The sequence below is a fragment of the Rhinopithecus roxellana genome, chromosome 1 (genome assembly GCF_007565055.1).
Source record: "Rhinopithecus roxellana isolate Shanxi Qingling chromosome 1, ASM756505v1, whole genome shotgun sequence".
NCBI lineage: Eukaryota > Metazoa > Chordata > Mammalia > Primates > Cercopithecidae > Rhinopithecus > Rhinopithecus roxellana.
The window spans coordinates 124,069,022-124,086,563 of record NC_044549.1 but is presented as its reverse complement, the minus strand read 5'-3'; the positions used below and the strand labels follow the sequence as shown (position 1 = coordinate 124,086,563).

Sequence of the window (17,542 nt, the reverse complement as noted above, 5' to 3'; positions counted from 1 at the left end):
GCTATTCTCCTGCCTCAGCCTCCCAAGTAGCTGGGACTACAGGCGCCCGCCACCTCGCCCGGCTAGTTTTTTTTTGTATTTTTTTAGTAGAGACAGGGTTTCACCATGTTAGCCAGGATGGTCTCGATCTCCTGACCTCGTGATCCGCCCGTCTCGGCCTCCCAAAGTGCTGGGATTACAGGTGTGAGCCACCGCGCCCGGCCGAGATCTCTTTTTTTTTTGAGATGGAGTTTTGCTCTTCTTGCCCAGGCTGGAGTGCCATGGCGCAGTCTTGGCTCATTGCAACCTCTGCCTCCCAGGTTCAAGTGATTCTCCTGTCTCAGCCTCCCAAGTAGCTGGGATTACAGGCACCTGCCACCATGGCTGGCTAATTTTTGTATTTTTAGTAGAGACAGGGTTTCACCGTGTTGGCCAGGCTGGATGAGACCTCACTTCTACAAAAAATCCAAAAACTTAGGTGGGAGGATTGCTTGAGCCCAGGAGGTTGAGGCTGCAATAAGCTGAGATTGCGCCACTGCACTCTCACCTGGGTGACAGAGTGAGACCTGCCCTGCCCCACCGCCACAAAAAAGAAAATGTACAACTCAATGATTTTAAAAAGCTACTTAATTGGGATATAACTGACATACAAAAAGCTGTACATATTTAGTGTATACAAGTTAATGAATTTCTATAGTTTTTAGTATATTCACACAGTTCTGCAACTATCACCACAGTCTAATTTTAGAACATTTATCACCCCAATAAGAAATCTGGTACCCATTTCAAGTCACTCTCCACTCTTCCATGCCCCCAACCCAGCCCTAGCAACTGCTAGCTTACTTTCTGACCCTATAGAAAGAAACTGTTAATTTATTATACTTTCTGGTCTCTCCAGACTCAGCTCCTTCTCAACTCAGGAAATCTCCGAGCTTTGCTTGGGTTCTTTGTGCTGCACCACAGCTTGGAAGCTCTTTCACGTGGTAAGCTGGGACAATAAGAGGGTGCCTCATTTGTTTCTCATCTCTCATGGACCACTCTCCTTTATTGCCTGATTTCCAGTGTCCTGAAAACTGTTGTTTGATATATTTTTCCCTCTGTTGTTGTTTTAAGCAGGAAGATACCTGTTACTCCATCTTGGCCAGAGACAGATGTCCATTAAAATGAAAGTCCCACAGGGCCAGGGGCGCAGGGCCTCACGACTGTAATCCCAGCACCTTGGGAGGCCAATGGGGGCAGATCACTTGAGGTCAGGAATTGGAGACCAGCCTGGCCAACATGGCAAAACTTGTCTCTACTAAAAATACAAACATTAGCTGGGCGTGGTGGCACTCACCTATAATCCCAGCTACTCAGGAAGCTGAGGTGGAAGAATCGCTGGAAGCCGGGAGGTGGAGGTTGCAGTGAGCCAAGATCGCGCCACTGCACTGCAGACTGGGCAACAGAACAAGATACTGTCAAAAAAAAAGAAAGAAAGAAAGAAAAGAAAAGAGAGAGAGAGAGAGAGAGGGAGGGAGGGAGGGATGGAGGGACAAGGAAAAAAGAGCCACATTAAACAAACCTGACTGAGAACCCACAGGTCTCCAGATACTACATTTGTGGAACATCAGTTTAAGAAATTTTATACAATATCAAAAAGGCAAATAATTTAAAAATAGGTAAAGTCGAGGCATAGTAATCCCAGGACTTTGGGAAGCTGAGGTAGGAGAATTCCTTGAAGCCAGGAGTTTGAGAGCAGCCAGGGCAACATATTGAGATCCCGTCTCTACAAAAAATTCAAAAATTAGTTGGGCATAGGGGCACATACCTGTAGTTCTGGCTACTCGGGAGACTGAGGCGGGAAGATTGCTTGAGTCCAAGAGTAATAGGTTACAATGAGCTATGATCACACCGCCGCACACTCTCCTGGATGGCCGAGTGAGACCCTGTCTCTTAAAAAAAAAAAAAAAAAAAATGGAAAGAAAGAAAAATAGGTAAGAAGGGGCACATGTTCTCAGGATCTCCTGAGGGCTGTGTTACGAGAAACAAAAAATACATATAAAATAAGTAAAAGATTTAAATAGCTGGGCGTGGTGGCTCACGCCTGTAATCCCAGCACTCTGGGAGGCTGAGGCAGGCAGATCACAAAGTCAGGAGTTCAAGACCAGCCTGGCCAACATGGTGAAACCCCATCTCTACTAATAATACAAAAATTATCCAGGTGTGGTGGTGCGCGCCTATAGTCCCAGCTACTTGGGAGGCTGAGGCAGAAGAATCGCTTGAACCCGGGAGGTGGAGGTTGCAGTGAGCCAAGATCTCGCCACAGCACTCCAGCCTGGGCGACAGAGCGAGACTCCATCTAAAAAAAAAACAAAAAAAAAAAAAAAAAAGAGAGAGAGAGAGATTTAAATAGACTTTTTTTTTCCAAAGAAGATATGCAGATGGAAAAGATGCTCAACATCATTAGTCATTAGGAAATGTAAATCAAAACCTCAATGAACTACCAATTCACACCCATTAGGATGGCTATAATAAAAAAAACTGGTAATAACAGGTGTTGGTGAGGATATGGAGAAATGAGAACCCTCCTTGTTAGTGTGAATGTAAAATGGTGCTTTGGAACACAGTTTGACAGTTCCTCAAGAGTTAAACAGAGTTACCATATGACCTAACAATTGCACTCCTAGATATAGATCCAATATAAATTTAAAAACTCATCCACACAAAAATTTATACATGAATGTTCATATCAGCATTATTCAAAATAGTCAAGAACCAGAAACAACTCAAATGTTAATAACTGATTGAGGGCTGGGCAAAGTGGCTCACACCTGTAATCCCAGCACTTTGGGAGACTGGGGTGGATGGATCACTTGAGGCCAGGAGTTCGAGACCAGCCTGGCCAACATGGCTAAACCCTGTCTTTACTAAAAATACAAAAATTAGCTGGACATGGTGGCGTGCACCTATAATCCCAGCTACTTGGGAGGCTGAGGCAGGAGGATCACTTGAACCCAGGAGGCAGAAGTTGCAGTGAGCCAAGATCGTGCCACTGCACTCCAACCTGGGCAATAAAGTGAGACTCTGTCTCAAAACAACAACAACAACAAAAACCTCACTGTTGTTTAAATAAAAAAAATTAATTAAAAAAAAAAACAACTGAGCAGGGCATGGTGGTTCACACCTGTAATCCCAGCACTTTGGGAGGCCGAGGCGGGTGGATCACTTGAGGCCAGGAGTTCGAGACCAGCCTGACCAACATGGAGAAACCCCATCTCTACTAAAAATACAAATTTGCCGGGCGTGGAGGTGCATGCCTGTAATCCCAGCTACTCCGGAGGCTGACGCAGGAGAATCGCTTGAACCCGGAAGGTGGAGGTTGTGGTGAGCCGAGATTGCACCGTTGCACTCCAGCCTGGGCAACAAGAGTGAAACTTCGTCTCCGAGATTGCGCCATTGCACTCCAGCCTGGACAACAAGAGTTAAACTCCACCTAAAAAAAAAAAAAAAAAAAAATGATTGAGGAGAGCAAAGATCACCTGGTGACCATCAAGCCAATCATCCAGAGGCAAAATTACTTATCTGAGGAATTTAGAAGTAATTAGACTTCCCTATTATTCTAAAGCAAGTGTCTGGTACCAGGCTTTTAAAAAATTTTTCAGGTAACTAGAATTTCTCTACATCTACTGAATGAATGCATGTTGAAACTCGTCGTGCAGCCCTTGCTGACATTAAGGCACCAAAATATCTACAAATGTAATCACTTATCATGACCTATGTGGCTAATATGGTCCACATTACTCCTAAGCTCCTGCTTTAAGGTCCATAAATACCCCTAAGGAAAAGTCTGCCATGGAACACTTACTTTTCTCATGCTGAGGCATCTCACTGCACTCTTCTATTTCCTTCCTTCCTTCCTTCCTTCCTTCCTTCCTTCCTTCCTTCCTTCCTTCCTTCCTTCCTTCCTTCCTTCCTTCCTTTTTTCTTTCCTTTTTTTGGCTGTAATTGTATTCATTGCAAAACAGTCCTCTCCAATTTTACTGAGGTGGCTGACCACATCCACGACCAAATCCGTCTCTAAACTGGAATTCGGTTGCTGACCCAGCCCCAGCCTCGGCTTTCTTGTTGGCACCAGGGGGCACAGCACTCTGTTTTTGTAGGTATCTCTGCCGGCTTCCCCTCCTGTGAGTCTTGCAGGTCGCTCACCCTCCAGACCTTTAGGCCGAGGCCTGCCAGTCGCTGGATGGCTGTGGCGTAGGATAGCAGGCACAATCTCCGGGGGCAGATGAAGGTAATCACGGAGATACTGGATACCTCATTGGTAAGGCACCAGTAGAAATGTCTCCAGGCAAACTGTTACTTTGCGTAGCCTCGGGACTTGGGAGACTGCATGGCCTTCATGACACGAAGGTTGGGCACATTCTTGTCTGCCAGCTCCGGGTGCTTAGGCATGTGGACATCCTTCTTGCCACCATGACTCCCTCCTTGAAAAGGAGTTCATAAATGGCAATCCAGTTCTTAGGCATCAACATCTCAGCGACTGTAGGGTCTGGGTCCGGGGGGCTGGAAAGGCGCGTTCTTTCTTTCTAATAAAACTTCCCTTTTTCTTTTTTTTTCTTTCTTTTTTTTTTTTTTTTTTTGAGACAGAGTCTTGCTCTGTTGCCCAGGCTGGAGTGCAGTGGCCGGATCTCAGCTCACTGCAAGCTCCGCCTCCCAGGTTTACGCCATTCTCCTGTCTCAGCCTCCCGAGTAGCTGGGACTACAGGCCGCCCGCCACCTCGCCCAGCTAGTTTTTTGTATTTTTTAGTAGAGACGGGGTTTCACCGTGTTAGCCAGGATGGTCTCGATCTCCTGACCTCGTGATCCGCCCGTCTCGGCCTCCCAAAGTGCTGGGATTACAGGCTTGAGCCACTGCGCCCGGCCAAAACTTCCCTTTTTCAAACCTATACTGTTGTCAATAAATTCTTCCTACCAACCCATGAGTCAACCACTTTTTTTTTGAGATGGAGTTTCACTCTTGTCACCCAGGCTGTAGTGCAATGGCACAATCTCGGCCCACTGCAACCTCCACCTCCCGGGTTCAAGCGATTCTCCTGTCTCTGCCTCCTGAGTGGCTGGGATTACAGGTGCCAGCCACCACACGTGGCTAATTTTTGTATTTTTAGTAGAAACGGGGTTTCACCATGTTGGCCAGGCTGGTCTGGAACTCTGGAACTCCTGACCTCAGGTGATCCACCTGCCTTGGCCTCCCAAAGTACTGGGGTTACAGGCGTGAGCCATTGTGAGTGGTGAGTTAACCACTTTTTGATGCGGGGCTCTGACACCTTACTCAGCACTGATGACTTTATAAATAATATGTTCTATGTCCTACATATTATTTGAAAATAAAAAAGGAATGGAGTACTTACTAGTTAGTGAAAGAAATAAAAATATTTCACCTTAAAATATCCTTCTTTGGGGCCGGGCATGGTGGCTCACCTGTAATCCCAGCACTTTGGGAGGCTGAGGTGGGATATATATCCTTCTTTGACATATTTTGAGACAGCTGTTCAAAGCGCCTTGCAAACAGAAGTAGCCCTGCAAAGCTGTCTTTGGTGGGAGAGATTTGCATCAGTAGAGAAAATCTTCACTGATGCAGGGCTTCTCTTCTTTAGATTTAGGAGTCTAATCAGAGTCTCACATTAATTGAGACTGACAACTTTAAAGGTCTGAAAGAAGCATTTACCATCAATTCTCTCTGAGGGCTGCTACCTGTGAGATTTCATCTACCTAACAAGACCACTTACGCTAGCCAGCCCTCATCTTTTCCCCCTCTCATAACATGTCTTGCCACTAAAACCTGCTTACCACGATAACCTGTTTTTGGCCATGCCCTGAGTCCCCATTCATTTTGTAACCTCAAGATGGTATGGGCCAAGATGGTATGGGCCAGTGCTGTAATCCCAGCACTTTGGGAGGCTAAGGCGGGCAGATCACCTGAGGTCAGGAGTTTGAGACCAGCCTGGCCAACATGGTGAAACCCCATCTCTACCAAAAACTACAAAAATTAGCCAGGCGTGGTGGCACGCACCTGTAGTCCCAGCTACTCAGGAGACTGAGGCAGGAGGATCACTTGAATCTAGGAGGTGGAGGTTGCAGTGAGCTGAGATTGCGTCACTGTGCTCCAGCCTTGGTGACAGAGTGAGACCCTGTCTCAAAACAAAAAAAAGATGTACGTAAGCTCCTATGCTCCATTCGGAGGTTAGGGTAACTGTGCAGTACTCCCCCACATGCATGTTAATAAATTTATATGCCTTTATCCAAGTAATCTGCCTTTCGTCAGTTGCTTTTTCATTGATCCTTCAGAGGGCAAAGGGGAAGCTTTTCCTTATGTTATGTAAAAGAAACTAGACACGAAAGACTACATATTGTATGGTTCCATTGTGTGAAATGTTCAGGCCAGGCACGGTGGCCTGTGGTCTCAGCACTTTGGGAGGCCGAGATGGGCAGATCGCTTGAGTCCAGGAGTTTGAGACCAGCCTGGGCAACATGGGAAAACTCCATTTCTACAAAAAATACATAAAAATTAGCCAGACTTGGTGGCCCGCATCTGTAGTCCCAGCTACTGGGCAAGGGGGTAGAGGGCACTGAGGCAGGAGGATCGCTAGAGGCCAGGAAGTAGAGGTTGCAGTGAGCTGTGATTGCGCTACTGTGCTCCAGCCTGGGTGACAGAGCCAGACCCTGCCTAAAAACAAAAAACAAAACAAAACAAAACAAAATTTGGAGCAGGCACATGTATAGAAATGTAAAGTGGATACGTACTTGTGTAACCACCCAAAGGGTTCTCCTTGCCCAATACCCAGACAGAGCAGACATATCAAGACAGGGGAATTGCAATACAGAGTTTAAAAGAGCTTGCTGAAGGAGCAATGGAAGTTTCATTATTACTCAAACCAGTCTCCTGGAAAATTTGGAGACTGGCATTTTTAAGGATAATTTGGTGGGTAGGGGGCCAGGAAATGGAGAATGCTGATTGACTGTGTCAGAGATGAAATCATAGGGGGTCAAAGTGGGATTATTCTTTCTGTCCTCTGTTCCCAGGTGAGATCCCAGAACTGGTTGAGCCAGATTACCGACCTGGGTGGGGCCAGCTGGTACATCAGAATGCAGTGTGAAAAATGTCTGGAGCCTGATCTTAGGTTTTACAATAGTGATGTTAGCTTTCGGAGCAACTGGGGAGGTTCAAAATCTCGTGGCCTGTCTGCATTAATCTTTTGAGATGAAGTCTCACTCCGTCACCCAGGCTGCAGTGCAATGGCGTGATCTCGGCTCACTGCAGCCTCCACCGCCCGGGTTCAAGAGATTCTCCTACCTCAGCCTACTGAGTAGCTGGGACTACAGGCCCCTGCCACCACTCCCAGCTAATTTTTGTATTTTTAGTAGAGACGGGGTTTCACCATGTTGGCCAGGCTGGTCTCCAACTCCTGACCTCAGGTGATCCACCTGCCTTGGCCTCCCAAAGTGCTGGGATTACAGGCCTGAGCCACTGTGCGCCCAGACTATCTGCATTAATCTTGAGGTTAATTTGCTAGTACTGCACAGGCAGTCTGGTCCCCAGGCAAGAAGGGGCTGTGTTAAGGGAAAAAGCTGTTTTCATCTTTGTTTCAAAGTTAAGTTATAAGCTAAATTCCTCCCAAAGTTAGTTTGGCCTATGCCCAGGAATGAACAAGGGCAATTTGGAGATTAGAAGCAAGATGGGGCCGGGCGCGGTGGCTCAAGCCTGTAATCCCAGCACTTTGCGAGGCCCAGGCGGGCGGATCACGAGGTCAGGAGATCGAGACCATCCTGGCTAACACGGTGAAACCCCGTCTCTACTAAAAAAATACCAAAAAACTAGCTGGGTGAAGTGGCGGGCGCCTGTAGTCCCAGCTACTCGGGAGGCTGAGGCAGGAGAATGGCGTGAACCTGGGAGGGAGAGCTTGCAGTGAGCCGAGATCCGGCCACTGCACTCCAGCCTGGGCGACAGAGCGAGACTCTGTCCCCCCCCCCCCCCAAAAAAAATAAAAGGAGCGAGATGGAGTCAAGTCGGATCTCTTTCACTGTCATAATTTTCTCATTGCTGTAATTTTTGCAAAGACAGTTTCAGTTGCTTGGGAGGTTGCAGGAAAATGCAGGAGTGATTGCAAATGGGTACAGGGTTTCCTATTAGCTTGATAAAACGTTCTAAAATGGTCTGTGGTGATTGCAAAACTGTAAATATACCAAAACCCATTGAAACGTACACTTTAAATGGGCAAATCATATGACATGTGAATTATATCTCTCTTTTTTTTTTTTAAGACATATTATCATATACCGTATGTCTATGTGGGCTTCCAGCAACCCCTCTGGCGCTCCTGGAGTGGCCAGATCAGGTAGGACTAAGAATTCATGGCACGGCCTTTTGTATTATCCGACTCCCTCCCTCCCTCCCTCCCTTCCTTCCTTCCTCCCTCTCTCCTTTCCTTCCTTCCATGAACTAGATGCTATCCTAGGCACTGAGCATACAGATATTGACCGAGATCTAATCCTGTCCTCAGAGAGTTCACAACCTCTTAATTGTCCTCAGCCCCCTGTAGCAAAGGAAACTTTTATTGGGACTACTTCTGTATGCCCTGAGCTATGAAGAGTAAATCTAACATTTCTAAAGTCACATACATCTGCACTTAGTGGGGGCTCAGGTGATGGAGCTCCAGTGCTCATAAGCAAGTGAAACACACAAGGTAGATGTAATATCTTGTAGCTCTTTAGTCTTTCTTATCGCCAGGGTGGGTCACAGAATGCCCATAGTGAAGGAAGCCAAAGTCTCCTTCCTTTTTGGGTCTCAGTGTCCAGACATTGTGTAGCTGGAAGCTCACTACTGAGACACTCAGCAGCTGCCAGGTGGGCAAACTCCCTATCTCCCACACAGCCAAGCCCGAGCACCATTATTCCTGGCTCGCACACCCTTTCCTATAAAGTTGGTGGTTGACAGGGAAGATGCTGGACATTCAGGTCATGGTGCCATCAAGAGCCTGGGGTGTCAACCTCTGCTGTGGTCCTTGATTTCACTCCCTGTTCATCTCAGTGTGAAGCTGCCTTCTAATCTGGGGCTGTGTCTTATCTCTGACCCAGCTATTGTTCATGCATGATGACTGCTCCCTGCCTCCCTGTATTATCCCCAAATGATAGCTGCTATGTCTTGTGGTTGCTTATGAAATCGCTTTTACAAAATTATAACTGAGGAAATTATGACAGTGAAAGAAATCAGACCTAACCATTTTGCTTCTAACCTTTAAACTGTCCTTGTTCATTACTGGGCATAGGTGGAAATAACTTTGGGAAGGAATTCGGTTCATGATTTTACTCTGAAACAAAATTAATAATAGCTCTTTCCCGAAAAGACCCTCTTCTTGCCTGGGGACCAGTCCGCCTTTGCAGGGCTAACAAATTAGCTACACGATTCGAAATGACAGTTTGGGGGTCATGCAGTCTCTGACTCCAAGAATCTGAACCTCCTTAAATTGCTCCTAGGGATAACATCACTGTTGTAAGCCTAAGATCAGTGCTTGAGATATCTTGCAGACCCTACACTCTGGGTGGATCAGCTGACACAACCCAGAACCATAATCTGGCTCAACCAGTTCTGCATCCCACCCAGGAACAGAAAATAGCACAAAAAACTCACTTCAACCCTCTATGATTCCATCTCCAAGCTGAGCAATTAGGACTCCCCACTTCCCAAGCCCCTACTTGCCAAATTAAAACTCTGATCCAAAAGAAAGAGAGATCAAACTGTTACTGTGTCTATATAGAAAGAAGTAGACATAAGAGACTCCATTTTGTTCTGTATTTGAGATGCTGTTAATCTGTGACTCTACCCCCAACCCTGTCCTTGCAAGAGACATGTGCTGTGGTGACTCAAGGTTTAATGGATTTGGGGCTGTGCAGGGTGTGCTTTGTTAAACAAGTGCCTGAAGGCAGCTTGCTTGTGAAAAGTCATCACCATTCTCTTAATCTCAAGTACCTAGGGACACAAACACTGGGGAAAGCCACAGGGACCTCTGCCTAGGAAAGCTAAGTATTGTCCAAGGTTTCTCCCCATGTGGTAGTCTGAAATATGGCCTCCTGGGAAGGGAAAGACCTGATCCCCCAGCCGACACCCATAAAGGGTCTGTGCTGAGGAGGATTAGCAAAAGAGGGAAGAAAGCCTCTTGGCAGCTGAGATAGAGAAAGACATCTGTCTCCTGCCCATCCCTGGGCAAGTCCCTGGGCAATGGAACTTCTAGGTGTAAAACCCGATTGTATGTTCTATTTACTGAGACAGGAGAAAACCGCCTTAGGGCTGGAGGTGGGATGTGCTAGTGGCAAGGCTGCCCTTTATGCACTGAAAATGTTTATGGAGGTAGTTGCATATGCACATCAAGGCACAGCACTTTTCCTTAAACTGATTCATGTCACAGAGATCTTTATTCACATGTCTTTCTGCTGACCTTCTCCCTACAATGACCCTATTGTCCTGCCACTTCCCCTTTTCCAAGATGGTAAAGATAATGATCAATAAATACTGAGGGAACTCAGAGAGCGGTGCCGGCATGGGTCCTCTGTATGCTGAGCGCAGGTCCCCTGGGCCCACTTACTTGTCTCTGTGTCTCTTTCTTTTTTTTTTTTTTTTTTTTTTTGAGACGGAGTCTCGCTCTGTCGCCCAGGCTGGAGTGCAGTGGCCGGATCTCAGCTCACTGCAAGCTCCGCCTCCCGGGTTTACGCCATTCTCCTGCCTCAGCCTCCCAAGTAGCTGGGACTACAGGCACCCGCCAACTCGCCCGGCTAGTTTTTTGTATTTTTTAGTAGAGACGGGGTTTCGCCGTGTTAGCCAGGATGGTCTCGATCTCCTGACCTCGCGATCCACCCGTCTCGGCCTCCCAAAGTGCTGGGATTACAGGCTTGAGCCACCGCGCCCGGCCTCTTTCTTTTCTTAAGTCTCTCGTTCCACCTGATGAGAAACGCCCACAGGTGTGGAGGGGCAGGCCACCCCTTCACTTCAACCCTCTATGATTCCATCTTCAAGCTGAGCAATTAGCACTCCCCACTTCCCAAGCCCCTACTTGCCAAATTAAAACTCTGATCCCCAAATGCTCAGAGAGACTGATTTGAGTAATAATAAAACTCCGGTCTCCTGCACAGCCAGGTCTGCATGAATTACTGTTTCTCCATTGCTATTCTCCTGTCTTGATAAGTCGGCTCTGTCTAGGCAGCAGGCAAGATGAACCCGTTGGGTGGTTACATTTGTGTGCTTATCTTATCTCTCTTGCTGCAATACAGTTTTTGTTAACTGTTGCTTTCTGGTTTGGCCCCTGCCTGCTACTGTTTTTGAGGTCTCAGCTTGGACATGGCCTCTGGTTATTCCTGGCCACTTGCTATAAGAACACAAAGTCAATTCTTTCCCCTTTAAGAATCAGTCTTGGTAGGTTTTCACCCATCATTGCTAGTCCACTGCCTTTGCCAGCTGTGAGCTGCCATCCATCCCAGCCTCCTGTTTCCCCCTTGCAGTCTACTTCAAAAGGCATCTCCCTCTTCCTTAGCATCTTCTCTTAGTGAAGATGGCACAGTAAATACTTCTAAAACCTTATGTTTCCCTTAGCAATGCCAAGTCTGTAAAAACTGCTTTCTTTCCTAAAAATATGTTTCCGAAGGTACCATCAATGAAGATCTCCGCCTGGAATGACTTTCCTGACAGCAGCAAGTTGTATTTACCCCAAATGCTTTCCATTCCACATGCTCTTCCAGAACCTTGCCACTCACATATCAGGAAATGGCGTCTCTGTCCCCTTCTTTGAAATTGGGTGGGGCTTCGTGACTGTCTCAACTAGTGGAGCACAGGGGAGGATCTGCTATGGGCCTTGCGAGGCCAGTTTTCGAAAGGCGAGACAACTTTCTCCTGCTCTCTCTTGGGATGCTTGTCCTTGCAACCAGCCACCATGCTGTGAGAAAGTCCAGGCCCCATGGAGAGACCACATGTAGGGATTCTGACTAACAGCCTCAGCTGAGGTCCCAGCTGACAGCCAGCATCAGCCTACAGCCACAGGAGTAAGGCAGACTCTGAAGAATCCAGCCAGCTCTCATCTGACTGTAATCACAGGAGAAATCCCAGCAAGAACAATCAGCTGAGCTTGGTAAAACCCTAGAACCATGAGAGAGAAAAACAAATGACTGCTCTGTTACACTGCCAAGTTTGGGGTGGTTTGTTGCCCAGCAACAGGTAACCAGAATGCTGTCCATCTCCATACATTATGAGTCTAACTGCCCTTTATGGCCCAGCTCATTAGCCTGTCACCTCCCATGTAAGCCTTTGCTAATCCCCACAATGGAGTTCTCTCCCTGTCTGAACTCACGGTGCTCTTCCTGTACCAGTCTCCTCTCCCACATCTGGGTGCACACTTGATCTCTCCCCTCCTTGTAAAGTCTCCATTCATATCTCTCGGCACCTAGCCCAATGCTTGGCACATAGTGGGTGCTCAATACAGGCTTTCTCTGTCTGGATGAGTGAAGGATAGGGAAAGGGATCTTGGGGAGAGAACACCTACCAGTGGAGAAGAGAGGGTCCTGAGTTGCAAAACAGCTTCTACGGCTTTCAAAGGCCTTTTTCTCTGACTAGTGTCCTAGGACATTTTTGGCTTCTCTGCTAAGAATGTAGGATCATGAGTTAGAGTCAAAAGGATTTATTAACAAGTATCAAGTTGTCAGAGGTGTTTGAGCCAGAGCAACTCCATCTTGTTTAGGGGCTGGGTAAAATAAGGCTGAGACCTACTGGGCTGCATTCCCAGACGGTTAAGGCATTCTAAGTCACAAGATGAGATAGGAGGTTGGCACAAGATACACGTCATAAAGACCTTGCTGATAAAACAGGCTGCAGTAAAGAAGAGGGCCAAAACCCACCAAAACCAAGATGGTGACGAGAGTGACCTCTGGTCATCCTCACTGCTACACTCCCACCAGTGCCATGATAGTTTACAAATGCCATGGCAACATCAGGAAGTTACCTTATATGGTCTAAAAGGGGAGGCATAAATAATCCACCCCTTGTTTAGCACATAATCAAGAAATAAGCATAAAAATGGGCAACCAGCAGCCTTCAGGTCTGCTTTGTCTATGGAGTAGCCGTTCTTTCATTCCTTTACTTTCCTAATAAACTTGCTTTCACTTTACTCTATGGACTTACCCTGAATTCTTTCTTGCGTGAGATACAAAAACCCTCTCTTGGGGTCTGGATTGGGACCCCCTTCCTGTAACAAAGTGCTTCTTGGAAAGAAAGGACTGTCCAAGCTGAGGGTTTTCTTAGGATTACAGTGTATGGCCACTTGGGGGAGCTGAGGCCCTGCGAGGTGTCTTTCACAAGTTCACCAGCAGGTGGAAAGCTTATTCGTGGTTTCTTGCAAACTGGTTTTATCCACGCACACATTCATAAAATACTGAGCACCTTCTCCAAGTAAGGCTCTGTATGAGCTACAAAGGAGGGTAAGCTACAATTCCTGGCCTCCAAGACCTTCCAGTTTGGTGAACTCAATGTTTCCTTATTATTATTATTATTTTTTTGAGACGCAGTCTCGCTCTGCCGCCCAGGCTGGAGTGCAGTGGCCGGATCTCAGCTCACTGCAAGCTCCGCCTCCCAGGTTCACGCCGTTGTTCTGCCTCAGCCTTCCGAGTAGCTGGGACCACAGGCGCCCGCCACCACGCCCGGCTAATTTTTTGTATTTTTAGTAGAGACGGGGTTTCACCGTGTTAGCCAGGATGGTCTCGATTTCCTGACCTCGTGATCCGCCTGCCTCGGCCTCCCAAAGTACTGCGATTACAGGCGGGAGCCACCGCGCCCGGACAACTCAATGTTTCTTTAGCTTGTCTTTGGGTTGAAATAGTTCTTCAAAAGTCATCCAATCCTTTCTCCTGTCAGTGTAATTTAATATAATCGACCCTGATGGAAGACAGGTGTCCAGAGTCTTACCAAGGCCGGGCGCAGTGGCTCTCGCCTGTAATCCCAGCACTTTGGGAGGCCGAGGTGGGCGGATCACCTGAGGCCGGGAGTTTGAGACCAGCCTGGCCAACGTTGTGAAACCCCGTGTTGGGGGGTTTCTACTAAAAATACAAAAATTAACTGGGTGTGGTAGCACATGCCTGTAGTCCCAGGCTGGGAGGCTGAGGCAGGAGAATCATTTGACCCCGGGAGGTGGAGATTGCAGTATGCATAGATCGCACCACTGCACTCCAGCCTGGGCAACAGACCGAGACTCTGTCTCAAAAAAAAAAAAAAAAAAAAAAATTTTGCTGAAAGTCTGGTTATTTTCAGTCTACTTCACTGCTTTAAGTAGATTGGGCAGGTGATCATAGATAAGATCAGAGCAGTGAAGGTGGTGTGGCTAGAGACCAGGAGAACAGGGAGAAAGAGATTTTAAAGCAGGAGGAAAGCAAACTGATTGGGAGATTAGGAGCTGGCGTGATTGGAACTGGGCCTGTCAGAAAAGCCTATCCTGAGCCTTCAGCCAGCTCCCTGTGGCTGCACTTCCCTCGAGCATGTCAGGCTCAGAATAGTGGAGCCATGCACAGCCAGCTGCCCAGGAACTCCCTGGTGCCTGCTCCTGCCCTGAGTCCCCAGCTCCTCCTGCTTTCCCCTCCCCACACTTTGGCCGTGAGAGTCACTCCACAGTTTTGCCTGTTTGGGACGGAGGCAGTGGCTGCAGAGGGAGGAGGAGGGAAGTGACCTTACATCAAGTTCAGGCCAAGGGGAAGGAAAGAGGAAGTGGTCATTTAAAAACCTATCTAGACTGTTTCACAGTGTCCTTAAGGACCCAACCCTGAGCCACTCCAGTGCATTTCTGAATCACCTTTCAAGCTCCCCTGGAACATTCTTTGTGCTTCACAGTGTAAATTTCAGCTTGAAAATCAGAAGAGGTTTCTGGATCAGGAGCCCCCTGGAGTTTTTATTTTGTTCCTTTCTAAATGGATTTCCCCTTTTCTTGCCTCCAAGCATTTTATTTTTACAACATGTATACACTGCCTTTTCCGATTTTCATTTGCTTCTGGCTGCCAAGCTCATTTCTCGAGCACACCCTGGGAGATTCTAGGAAACCTCCTTAGAAAACATGAATACAGGGACTGAAAGCAAATGCTGGGCCTTATTCCACAAGCCCCCTTTGATTTGCCTCATCATAGCCTAGGCACAGCAGAACAGCGCCAGAGCCAGGGAGAGCCTTGCAGATCACCTACATGGGTAGGTGGGCCTAGTCATATTCCCAGGGGCCCACAGAGATGCTACCACCAAGCACGACACATTTCCTAGGAACTCCATTTCTCTGAACAGTCAGTGATTTTATTTTTATTTATTCATTCATTTATTTTTTGAGACAGGGTCTCACTTTATCACCCAGGCTGGAGTACAGTGGCATGATCTCGGCTCACTGCAACCTCTGCCTCCTGGGCTCAAGCAATCCTCCCACCTCAGCCTCCCTAGTAGCTGGGACTACAGGCATGCCGCACGTCCAGCTAATTTTTGTATATTTTGTAGAGACGGGGTTTTACTGTGTTGCCAAACTTGTTCTCCAACTCCTGGACTCAAATGATCCACCTGCCTTGGCCTTCCAGAGGGTTGGGATTACAGGTGTGAGCCACTGTGCCTGGCCAGTGAGTCATTTCAAACATTATTTTTTTATGAAGACAAATACAGTTATGTGCCAAGGAGAATGCAAAATTCAAATACATTTTTACAATAAACCCCAAGACTTCAAGGACTGGGAATGGACTGATTCTGACAACACTGTGGTTTTCACATCTACTTCTTTGCTGTCAGAGGTACCTCAGTGGAAATTTTTGAGAATACTGAGTTAGTCCAACCTCCCATTTTACCCATGAGGAAAGCTGAGGTCTAGGCCATGGTCACACAACTACTAAGTTAGTTACTGCTGTAAGCCCTGGTCTCCTCACATGCAAAGCAGGGGGTAAAAATAGATCTTACTTCATACAGGTACTGCAAAGATTAAAGGGGACAATTGTGTAAAGTACCTGACAGGTAGTAAATGCTTAATAATTATAATTATTCCTCATTATCAACAGTATTTTATTTGTTTTTTGTTTTTTTGAGACACAGTTTCACTCTGCCACCCAGGCTGGAGTGTAGTGGCTGGATCTCAGCTCACTGCAACCTCCGCCTCCTGGGTTCAAGCAATTCTCTTGTCTCAGCTTCCACAATAGCTGGGATTACAGGCACATGCCACCGCGCCTGGCTAATTTTTGTATTTTTAATAGAGATGGGGTTTCACCATGTTGACCAGGCTGGTCTTGAACTCCCGACCTCAAGTGATCCACTGGCCTTGGCCTCCCAAAGTACTGGGATTAAGGCATGAGCCACTGCGCCAGGCCATCAATAGTATTTTAAACCATAGATGACTGAGACTCTAAATCATAAGGCTGAGACTCAAACTGCAGGTTTAGGGCTGGATCCTTTTTTTTTTTTTTTTTTTGAGATGGAGTCTTGCTCTGTTGCCCAGGCTGGAGTGCAGTGCCGCAATCTTGGTTCACTGTAACCTCTGCCTCCCGGGTTCAAGCAATTCTCTGCCTCAGCCTCCCAAGTAGCTGGGATTACAGGCGCCTGCCACCACACCTGGCTAATTTTTGTATTTTTAGTAGAGATGGGGTTTCACCATCTTGGCCAGGCTGGTCTTGAACTCCTGACCTCATGATCCACCCGCCTCGGCCTTCCAAAGTGATGGGATTACAGGCATGAGCCACCACGCCCACCTTAGGGCTGGATCCTTTAAAGCATAGCTGTCCCTGGTGATCTAAGGGTTCTTGCTTTACGTTGGGGTCCATTTCAGCTACGATATGGCTTTGAATACCCTACGGGAAGTGTGAACACTGATGTCCATAGAAAAACATTCTCATCTGTGCAGTGAGGTCTTTACTCTCTGAGCCTTCACATTCCCTAAATTTATTTATTTACCTCTACAAAATCCTCAATCCCTTCAAGAAGAACTTGGGGAACATGTCACATATTTTCTAGGGTGTGGGAAAGAGGAATACCAAATGGTTTGGTATAAAAGGGATTTGTATTCCTTTAGTAAGAAGTACTAAATAAATGCCGTAACCTGCCATCCCTTGCCTTTCTTGACTCCTTTCATGTTATTTTCTTTTGAGACAGGGTCTCACTGTTGCCCAGGCTGTGGCAGGATCAGCCTTCACCTCTTGGGCCTAAGCAATGCTCCCACCTCAGCCTCCCATGTAGCTGGGACTACAGGTGTGCACCACCATGTCCAGATAAATTTCTTTTCTTTTTTTTTGGTAGAGATGGGGTTTTACCCAGGTTGGTCTCCAACTCCTGAGCTCAAGTGATGCACCTGCCTTAGCCTCCTAAAGTGCTGGGGTTACAGGTGTGAGTCACTATGCCTGCCTGGTGACTCCATTTTCTTCCCCAGGCATCTCCACACTTCCCAGGTGTGAAGATGCCTGGGGAAGGCTCCCAAGGGTACTTCCTCCTTGAAGCTCTCTCTCCCTTGACCTCCATGCCATGAGTTTCTCCTACATCCTTCATCATTCCTTCTCA

The 17,542-nt window shown here is 47.2% G+C and overlaps 2 protein-coding genes and 1 pseudogene across 2 annotated transcripts in view; 1 reads left to right on the top strand and 2 right to left on the bottom strand.

Annotated features, from left to right (window-relative positions):
* CSRP1 (cysteine and glycine rich protein 1) overlaps nucleotides 1-17,542 on the top strand; it is a 63,840-nt gene that overhangs the window by 17,406 nt on the left and 28,892 nt on the right. The gene's annotated exons all lie outside the window — the stretch shown is intronic.
* The window catches only part of LOC115899652, a 38,409-nt gene that overhangs the window by 16,234 nt on the left and 4,633 nt on the right, over nucleotides 1-17,542 (bottom strand). The window lies entirely within an intron of this gene.
* On the bottom strand, nucleotides 3,996-4,490 carry LOC104674525 (annotated as a pseudogene).